Below are 10150 nucleotides of genomic sequence, written 5' to 3'. Positions count from 1 at the left end.
TTTAAGCACCTTCTTGCTTCCCACAATTTGGGGATGGCGACTACATCTTTCAACACGATCGAGCACCTGTTCATAATGCACGGCCTGTGGCGGAGTGGTTACACGACAATAACATCCCTGTAATAGACTGGCCTGCACAGAGCCCTGACCTGAATCCTATAGAACAACTTTGGGATGTTTTGGAACGCCGACTTCGTGGTGGGTCTCACCGACCGACATCGATATCTCTCCTCAGTGCAGCACTCCGTGTAGAATGGGTTGCCATTCTCCAAGAAACATTCTAGCGCTTGATTGAACGTATGCATGCGAGAGTGGAAGCTGTCATCAAGGCTAAGGGTTGGTCAACACCATACTGAATTCCAACATTAGAGTGGGAGGCGCCACGAACTTGTAAGTCATTTTCAGCCAGGTGTCCGGATACTTTTGATCACATACTGCATAACGGACAAGACATTCCTGTTCTCGGAACATGTACATTGTCTGCCATGTATCGCTCGCATACGTGAAGAGAGACTTTTACAATGCTGAAATCACACGATTGTAAGAACATATTTGGTCTTGATTCTTTTGATCTGTTTGGCTTTAACATTCAGGACAATGTGTTGCCAGTGTCTGCATTCCATACAAAAGACGATGTAGCTAGCTTGGTAAAAGAATTCCTGGGTCTCTTTTCTGAAGGTTTAGGAAAGGCTAATAATATTGTTACACATATTACTCTGAAAGAAATTGCTCAGCCGAAATATTCCCGGGCCAGAACTGTTCCCATTGCATTACGGGACAAAGTCGCATTTGAACTTACAGAATTGCAAGATAGCAGAGTTATTGCGCCTCTGTCAGCTAGTCAGTGAGCAAGTCCACTGACTAGCATTTGCCGGTGTGTTGACTATAAGTCTACAGTCAACCCACAAACTGCCTTTGACCCTTATCCATTGCCACGCTCTGAGGATCTCATGAACACATTAGGCGCTGGACTCTACTTTTCAAAAATTGATTTGCGCGACGCATATCTTCAAATACCACTAGATGAAGAATCTCAAAAAGTGAGTGTACTGAATACTCTTTTGGGCTTCTTTAAATAATTACGTTTGCTTTTGGCAGTGCCTCCGCACCCGCCATTTTCCAACAGTATTTAGAACAACCGACTGCGCAAGTACCAAACTGTTCAAACTATTTGGACAATGTTGTCGTAGCAGGTCGTACAGCTGAAGAACACATTGAAAATTTGCGTGCTTTGTTTCGTGTGTTGTCTGATGCAGTGCAGACTGGACAAGTTTGATTTTTGTAAAACCTGAGTTGCAGTGTCTTGGTCATGTAATAAATGATAAGGGTGTACATCTTCTTCAGTTGCATTTGTTAGCCGTGAGAGATTTGCCAGTTCCTCGCAATGTCACAGAATTGCAGTCAGTCTCAGGGAAAATAAACTATTATATTCGGTTCATACCGAATGCTGTACAAATTGCGGCTCCATTGCATCGCTTGGACAGATGAGTGCCAAGCAGCTTTTCAAAAACTTGAAGATGCATTGCTCAGTGGTCGATGCTTAGTTCGCTTTGATCCTGACAAACCAGCTGCATTGCAAGTTGACGCTTCCTCTTCCGGAATAGATGCACTGCTTTTGCACTGAACTGGTGATGAAGACAAGCTCATTATTTCACGTAAAAAGTGTTGTCCAAAGTTCAGTGTAATTACTCACAAACTGAGAAAGAGGATTTTGCTATTGTGTATTGTGTCACCGAATTCCATCACTATTTGTATGGCAGAAAATTCTACTTAGTAACGAATCACAAGCCACTGCAGTCATTATTTCATCCGATGAAACCGGTTCCTGTACGAACTGCCCAAAAATGGCAAAGATGGGCTTTGCTGCTGTCTCAATACCAGTACTAGATTTTGTATCGTCCGACGGCTCAACGTGGTAATGCGGTCGCTCTTTCACGTCTTCCAACTGGTCCTGACACAGACGTTGACACTTCTGCTGCATCCTGTTGTCACATCGATGCTCAGGATTCTGAACTGCTTCAGTCTTTTCCGCTGAACTATAAGGAAATTGCACAGGCCAAGGCAGCTGACTCAGATTTGAACATTTTGCTAACATACATTCGCATATCTTGGCCTCGTTCTTTGCATAGCATAAACAACTCTGTTGTGCGCCGATACTTTGCGCGTCGCCATAGCCTCGCAATACAGAAAGGAGTGATTCTTGTTCAAAATGACGGTGGACAGTCACGTGTGTTGATCCCTAAAGCTTTGCAAAATGTAGTGTTGCAGTTACTTCACGAAGGACACTGGGGCCGGCCGAAGTGGCCGTGCGGTTAAAGGCGCTGCAGTCTGGAACCGCAAGACCGCTACGGTCGCAGGTTCGAATCCTGCCTCGGGCATGGATGTTTGTGATGTCCTTAGGTTAGTTAGGTTTAACTAGTTCTAAGTTCTAGGGGACTAATAACCTCAGCAGTTGAGTCCCATAGTGCTCAGAGCCATTTGAACCATTTTTTTTTTAAGGACACTGGGGGATCGTTCGTACGAAACAGTTAGCGCGTCGACACTGTACTTCCTGTTAACTCGCAGTATGTACTAACGAGAATTGCATCTTCCACTTGAATCTGCTATTATGAAGTCTTACTGATTAACAGTACTACAGCAAAATTTAATTTAAGATCAATACTCGATACAAATGGTATAACGGCTTGTTTATAGCATTTAGTCTCTTCTGCTCAACAGTACTCATTACATGTTGGAAATGGTGCCCTATGCAACTCATAATCATTTTAGCATGATTTTATTTTATTGTACGCCAGTACAGCCGCAACAACTTATAAGTAGGCCCATGGACTTCCCATCATTAAAGGACTAATAACAGTAAGATTCCATAATAGTGGATTCCAGTAGAAGATTCCGTTTTCGTTCGTACGGACACACCTAGTTACGAGTTAACAGGTGTAGAAAAGTAGTTTGTCTCCTGATTTGAGCGTGCGGGCGAGCGCAGGACTATCTTCGTGACGTACGCGCCGCGGCCTGTGTTTCTCGTAGGCCTCGTTCACGCATGTGCGGAAAGTCTGTCCTCTCCGTCACAAAAATTCCCTGCTTGGCATCAGTCGCAGGCACTGTGGCAACGTGTGCGCATAGACTTTGCAGGACCTTTTTGAAACACTCGCTGGTTGATTGTGGTTGACTCATATAGCAACTTTCCTTTTGCTTTGCCAATGAACTCGACAGCGTCAGGTAGCACAATTCAGGTGTTATCCTCTATTTTTTGCCTCAAAGGTTTACCCTCAGTTCACGTCAAATGAATTTGAAACATTCTGTGAACGCAATGACATGCAGCATCTAACTAATGCACCGTTCCATCCACTGTCAAATGGCGAAGCGGAACGTTTTGTCCGAAACTTTCAGGCAGCAGATGGCCAAGCTTCGCTCCGCACACACCAGGAATCAAGCATTGCAATTCTTTCTCGCCTTCTATCGTTCACACTCATGGGATGGACTATCGCCGGGGGAATTGCTTCACAGCCGCCGCCATCGCACACTGCTCCACCCTCCTGAGCATCCGGCGCCGAAGGAAGGCCGCAAGTATCGCTTCAAATCGCATGATATTGTCTTTTACAGGGTTTGTAGCGGCAGCAGACTGTGTGCGCGAGGCGAGATCTCCGTCGACTTGGCGCTAACATGTATCTTATTTCAGGTCCAGATGGCCTGCAGCGCCGACATCAAAATCAACGTCGCCTCTGTCATGTGCTCGATGATCTTTCAGTGTCTCTTCCCCCAAATTCACGGATCCCGAGGACAGCGCGGCCACAGCAGCCGCCAGAGGGTGTCATCACGACACCGCGGGACGACCCCATGGAGACGGAGCCTTCGCCTCCTCCGCCTCCTCTCTTCCTCCCGATGGAGCTGGACCCGCCCACACCGCAGCAGTCGCCACCTTCTTCATCTGGTTCATGGCATCAGGGCATCAGGAAGTGGACACGTACCCTTCTGGTCGTTTTCCGGCGAACGTTTCCGTCAGAACGAAAGCCGGATAACGGGTTACAACTGGAAGATTGACGTCCCCTGCAGCCAGCAGTGCGCCCACACTCTTGCCTCCCCCGTCGTTGTCGCACTCCCTGCACGACGACGGTCCGTCGCTTTCCGGGGGTGGAGGCGGGGGGGGGGGGGGGGGGAGGAAGGGGGGAGGAATGTTCCGGCGTAACGACCAGCGCCAGCACGAAGATCAAGGACGATACAGCAGGGAGGGCTGTGAGACGACGTCAAGCAGCAGCACGCTGACTAGGACGTCACCACGGCTGGAGCGGCATCTACTCGAAGAAAATAAAAGCGATGCGCCACCTAGCCGCGGCGGTACTAGTATAGGGGACTAGAAGAGTCACACTAGAGGAGGTGCACTAGAAAAGCTACAGTGATATTAACGATAGCAGTGACTTATGAACTTGTGTGGTTAGCTTGCATTGTAATTGTATATATCAAAGGACATTGATTATTTGCATATCACCAATTAATTGCGACCCATCATGCAGACATGAAAGTTAAGTATTGTCTGTTCAATTACTTTAATAAACTCCATTAAAATGATTTGCTAGTGCGTTGTCTAGTTATCCAAGAAAACAGCTTCCTAGGCACCCTATAAGAGACGATTGGGCAGGATGCCACAGTGACAACCGAAAGTTTACAGACGGCCTAGCATGTGTCTAGCTTCCTCACGATATGCTTCGAACCTCCCCACCATAGGTTACTGTTAGCTTTCTTGCTGTGACTTGCTCTCTAGTGTTCGTGATCAATGACAAAAGTTCATAAAGGTTTATTTTAAAAATTATTGCTGTTAATACTAGTACTATGCTGCTGTTACTACCACTTCTACCTCAGAAATGTGAGGAGGCCCAGCCTCCCTTGCGTCCTCTGAGAGGACTGCCCTCTGCTAGCCACTGCTCACACCCAACAATGACCCTGAAGTGGTTACAGAAACAGAACATGCACAACGAGTTTCTGCTAAAGTGCGATATCGGTGGTACGAGCAGGTCTATATCTGTAGCATGATGGGGTATATAGAGAGGACGACTGCTTATGGGGGTCAACTAAAGAATGGGATACAACCCATTGGCTTTGACCAGTGATATCATAGTTTACTCATAGATATTAATGTCTTTATTTTAGGCCATAGATAAAAAGTCGATTATCTTCTGTAGCGAGGCGTCATCATTGTAAATCGAAATATATGAACGTATTTTTATGTGACAGGGTACATTGTGTACGATTTTTGTTCCTTGTATTAATTTAAATCGTTTGTTTGTTTTAGTTCATTTGGTACTTGTTTTCATTCTTAGTGAGTTTGAGATATTTTTGAAGAATTGCTTTCCATTCTGGACAATTTTTACTTTTAGATTTTTGTTTGTGGGTATGGATTTATCTATTTCTATGAATATGGAAGATTTTTAAGCAGGGTTCGCTAACTGCAGTATGGAATACTAATTTTACAGTTGTCACTGTAAAGGAATTTAAAACTGCACGCATGACGATACTGGTTGCTTCACTTTTGTATGCACAAAAAATTTGATCAGTATTTTGCCACTAATATTTATGGAATTAGTTGTAATAGTTCTGTGTGTGGCTTCATCAAAAACTCTAGAAAAATTTATGTGTATTTTAGTAGTGGAGGAAATCTCTTAAAATCCATCAAATTATGTCTTTTGAAAAAAGTGGTACATAGTAGCATCTTTCATAAAACATTCACAGGCAATAACCTACGTCATGTAGTCTGCCCATCTGGTAGTGAGCTGTAGAGTGGCTACCAGAGAGCTATCTTTCAACCACAAGCGTTCTTTGTCATGAACTATAATGGAAGTTGTAAAACCTATATAAAGGGGTCTTAATGACACAAGATTATTAGCGAAATAGAATCCTATAACTCAAATAAGAGTTTTAACATCTGTGCATGAGAACAGATTCAAAAAGCTGTTCTGGTAGTACTCAATACTCTTAAAATAAGTGTGCTGGACGCTCTACCATGTTTTATTGATGGTGCAGTATCAAGGTTTAAGATTATGGAATTAATGATATTGTCTGATGCACTAAATATGCAAAGAGGTTTAATTATACAGACTGCTGGCGACTGTTCAAAATAGAAAAATCAGTGTTTGAACTCACCAAAGAAATATGAATATGAAGGATAAGTCTGACAAAGAAAAGGGAGAAAGAATATCACTAGAAACAAAGCACTGGTTGGTGTCGCTGAGCAGTTCTAGGCACTTCAGTCTGGAATTGCATGACCGTTACGGTCGCAGGTTCATATCCTACCTCGGGCATGGATGTGTGTGATGTCCTTAGTTTACTTAGGTTTAAGTAGCTCTAGGTTCTAAGGGACTGATGATCTCAGATGTTAAGTCCCATAGTGCTCAAAGCTATTTGAACCAGAGCCAGAAACAAAGTGAATATGGATCTGGGATGCACCAATGTTATGCAGGTTAGATAGCGACACAGGTTTTAACTTTAACTTGAATTTCCTTAAAGTTCACTTTTTTAAGCTATGGTATGCAGTGGCTAAAATCTGTTAAAGATGAAGGTCTGAAATTTCGTATACTGGCTTAAGACATACATAACTAAAATGTAGTCTATTCTTATGACTTAAATTGGAAAATTAAAGACGTTTTAAAGAAAAATTATGAAATAATTACTGAAACTTTTAATAGTCATTATTTAAATTTTTTAACCATAATTTATGAAAGTTACACATTTTTTTAAAGTTCTGCTTTAAAGATAATAGTGCGAAGAGCTTCCAGAAAAAATCAAGCTTATAGTTCGTTTTCATTTCCAAATCTGTGAACCTACTTTGAATATAAATAATTAACATCCTTTATTTTACTTGCAACACAAAATAAAATTCAGAAAATAGCCATGAGGCCAAACCTGTGCTTCATACCCAAAAGTATCCCCAAAGGATCTGTTAAAAGATGGTACACATTGTATGGGCTTCCAGCTCTTATTATTTGAGCTACACTATTTAGAAAGTTATACCAGTCCCCTTAAGCTGCACGACAGAAGCACCCTTTAAACCCTGTCATAATCGTAAGTAGTAAACAATTATAAACTATAATTATTGATTGTAAACAGAGAAAAGTCTGAAGTGGGCCAAACTTATAAGCTTCATAAACAAAAAATAAGTGGCATACGCTGCTGAATGAAATTTCTTAACAAATGTACAATAAAATCGCTAATAAAAATTTACACTGTACAACTAATGAACTATTACTGGGGAAACTCTGATATCAGAAGTTGCTTTATAGTCCAAATTCGACTTAGAAGGATACAGAAATGCATCCTTCATGAGATTATGCAATCCACTTTTTATTTTATTTTATTTGTTCCTTAAATCATACCTATACAATGTTTGTTTGTTTGTTTGCTATTTTCTTTTTGTCTTATCTACATACATACAATGTTCACACATATTACATGTGTTATGTCAGAGAACTGAAGTAATGGTGGATCATGATTGTGAAATAATGGGTGGATATTGCAATTTTAGCAGCCATGAGATAGAATTTTATAAAGTATGTTTTCAAACTACACTACTGGCCATTAAAATTGCTACACTACGAAGATGGCGTGCTACAGACGCGATATTTAACCGACAGGAATAAGATGTTGTGATATGCAAATGATTAGCTTTTCAGAGCATTCACACAACATTGGCGCCGGTGGCGACACCTACAATGTGCAGACATGAGGAAAGTTTCCAACCGATTTCTCATACACAAACAGCAGTTGACCGGCGTTGCCTGGTGAAACGTTGTGATGCCTCGTGTAAGGAGGAGAAATGGGTACAATCACGTTTCCGACTTTGGTAAAGGTCGGATTGGAGTCTATCGCGATTGCGGTTTATCGTACCGCGACATTGCTGCTCTCGTTGGTCGAGATCTAATGACTGTTAGCAGAATATGGAATCGGTGGGTTCAGGAGGGTAATAAGGAACGCCGTGCTGCTTCCCAACGACCTCGTAGCACTAGCAGTCGAGATGACAGGCATCTTATCCTCATGGCTGTAACGGATCGTGCAGCCACGTCTTGATCCCTGAGTCAACAGATGGGGACGTTTGCAAAACAGCAACCATCTGCACGAACAGTTCGACGACGTTTGCAGCAGCATGGACTATCAGCTCGGAGACCATGGCGGCGGTTACTCTCGACGCTGCATCACAGACAGGAGCGCCTGCGATGGTGTACTCAACGACGAACCTGGGTGCACGAATGGCAAAACGGCATTTTTTGGATGAATCCAGGTTCTGTTTACAGCATCATGATGGTCGCATCCGTGCTTGGCGACATCGCGGTGAAAGCACATTGGAAGCGGGTATTTGTCATCGCCATACTGGCGTATTACCAGGCGTGATGGTATTGTGTGCCATTGTTTACACGTCTCAGTCACCTCTTGTTCGCATTGACGGCACTTTGAACAGTGGACGTTACTTTTCAGATGTGTTACGACTCGTGGCTCTACCCTTCATTCGATCCCTGCGAAACCCTACTTATCAGCAGGATAATACACGACCGCATGTTGCAGGTCGTGTACGGGCCTTTCTGGATATAGAAAATTTTCGACTGCTGCCCTGGCCAGCACATTCTCCAGATCTCTCACCAATTGAGAACGTCTGGTCAATGGTGGCCAAGCACCTGGCTCGTCGCAATACGCCAGTCACTACTCTTGATGAACTGTGGTATCGTGTTGAAGCTGCATGGGCAGCTATACCTCTACATGCCAGCTAAGCTCTGTTTGATTCAATGCCCAGGGGTATCAAGGCCGTTGTTCTGAATACTGATTTCTCAGGATGTATGCTCCCAAATTGCGTGAAAATGTAATTACATGTCAGTTCTAGTATAATATATTTGTCCAATGAATACCCGTTTATCATCTGCATTTCTTCTTGGTGTAGCAATTTTAATGGCCAGTAGTGTATATTAATTTCTTCTGAAACAGATATGATTGCGCCAAGGGCTTGGTGAGATATGCCCCCACCAAGGGTCCAGGTACAGAGAGGGCGGAAAAACTGACCAGAAAGAAAGGTAACTCAACAATTAACCTTTTAGAAGTGCATGACTTCTCCTAACCATTGTGTTCCTGCCTTCAGGCCTATGACAAGAATCCAGTACTTTACCTTGCCCTGCAGCTAGAATGTATTCTGTTGTCACAGACTCATATCTATAATTCCGTTTCGTCCAAGTACTATCATAAAAAGACGAGGGCACCCATACCCACTGGCAATGGGTGGCCATCCCCACCTCTACCTCTTGGGGGAAGGAAAAAAATTAAGTTTATTCAGGCCTTTTTCTTTCAAGAAAACGATTTAGAAGTCAGTGTTACACTGGTTTTTAACACAGTCAATTATGAAAACTTTTTATAACTACACTACTGGCCATTAAAATTTCTACACCACGAAGGTGACGTACTACAGACGCGAAATTTAACCGACAGGAATAAGATGCTGTGATATGCAAATGATTAGCTTTTCAGAGCATTCACACAACGTTGGCGCCGGTGGCGACACCTACAACATGCTGACATGAGGAAAGTTTCCAACTGATTTCTCATACACAAACAGCAGTTGACCGGCGTTACCTGGTGAAACGTTGTTGTGATGCCTCGTGTAATGAGGAGAAATGGGTACCATCACGTTTCCGACTTTGATAAAGTTCGGATTGTAGCCTATTGCGATTGCGGTTAATCGTATCGCGACATTTCTGCTGGCGTTGGTCGAGATCCAATGACTGTTAGCAGAATATGGAATCGGTGGGTTCAGGGGGTAATACAGAACGCCGTGCTGGATCCCAACGGCCTAATATCACTAGCAGCCGAGATGACAGGCATCTTATCCTCATGGCTGTAACGGATCGTGCAGCAACGTCTCGATCCCTGAGTCAACAGATGGATACGTTTGCAAGACAACAACCATCTGCACGAACAGTTCGACGACGTTTGCAGCAGCATGGACTATCAGCTTGGAGACCATGGCTGCGGTTACCCTTGACGCTGCATCACAGACAGGAACATCTGCGATGGTGTACTCAACGACGAACCTGGGTGCACGAATGGTAAAACGTCATTTTTTTCGGATGAATCCAAGTTCTGTTTACAGCATCATGATGGTGCATCCGTGCTTGGCGACATC

This window comes from Schistocerca serialis, chromosome 2, assembly GCF_023864345.2.
Source record: "Schistocerca serialis cubense isolate TAMUIC-IGC-003099 chromosome 2, iqSchSeri2.2, whole genome shotgun sequence".
In the NCBI taxonomy this organism is placed as follows: domain Eukaryota; kingdom Metazoa; phylum Arthropoda; class Insecta; order Orthoptera; family Acrididae; genus Schistocerca; species Schistocerca serialis.
This window is presented reverse-complemented; position numbering follows the sequence as displayed.